Below are 1,013 nucleotides of genomic sequence, written 5' to 3'. Positions count from 1 at the left end.
TATACAGAGTTACACAAAAGGACCCTATTGCTCCCCTAGAAATAAAAGAAATAGAAAAAAACAATAGCAAAGATCATAGATGAGCTTAAATATGTTCTAGGATAAGAACAAAAGGTGGGGGTTAAGATAGATTCTTTCCATACTTTTCAACATTGGACCATACCAGCCATAGTAGATAAAGATAAACATATCAAATATTTCATTGACTAGAAAAGTGAATTCTACCAAATGGTTCCTAAGATCATCTCTCACATGAAGGAATACAAGGACATGAGTGTTCAAATGTTTAACATCTTCTTGTTGGCCATTTGGAGGAATTGATTATGTGTTGCATTGATGTTTTGTCATTGATGTCAACACTAGTTGTTTTGGATGCTTTACCAGCACCCTTCTGGTCTTGGTAGGTTGTGCGGTTTCTAGTTGGATTGGATCCAGCATGATCCAGTATGCTCCAGTTTGTTTGGGTTATGGAATTGGATTACTCATGTTCATATTCAGTCAGTTGGTTTTTGGTTTGGTGATCAGATGTTGGCATATGTGCAGAATATGTTGACATGATGATATTGTGTTACCATTGATGTCAATATGCTGAAAGAGCGAACCGGTAATATGTTGAAGAGTGAACAAGTTTATTGAAGTTAAGCAACTGGCAAAGTGAACCGGTATAATGTTGAGAACTAGTATATGTGCCAAAGGTGAAGTGGTACATTTGACCAAGTGAACCGATATATGTAATGTTTTCTATCAAGGTTTAATATGGTATGATTACTAGTTGGTAGTCTCAGCTTCAGGGTTTTCGGTTGAAGTGTTTCGAGCCTGTGTGATTCAACTGATGGTATTGTGTGATGAGTTATTATTGTAATGGAGATAAGATCTTGTTGCCACATCAGCCTCATGCATATCAAGGATCTTGCATGAAGGAGATTGATCCTATCTACTTCGGGAATGTGTGAAGTCTCTGCAAATAGTGGAGAACGCGTGATGGGTTATCGCCTCCAAGAAGCGGTGAAGAA

The sequence above is a fragment of the Cryptomeria japonica genome, chromosome 9 (assembly GCF_030272615.1).
Source record: "Cryptomeria japonica chromosome 9, Sugi_1.0, whole genome shotgun sequence".
Classification (NCBI taxonomy): Eukaryota; Viridiplantae; Streptophyta; class Pinopsida; order Cupressales; family Cupressaceae; genus Cryptomeria; species Cryptomeria japonica.
This window is presented reverse-complemented; position numbering follows the sequence as displayed.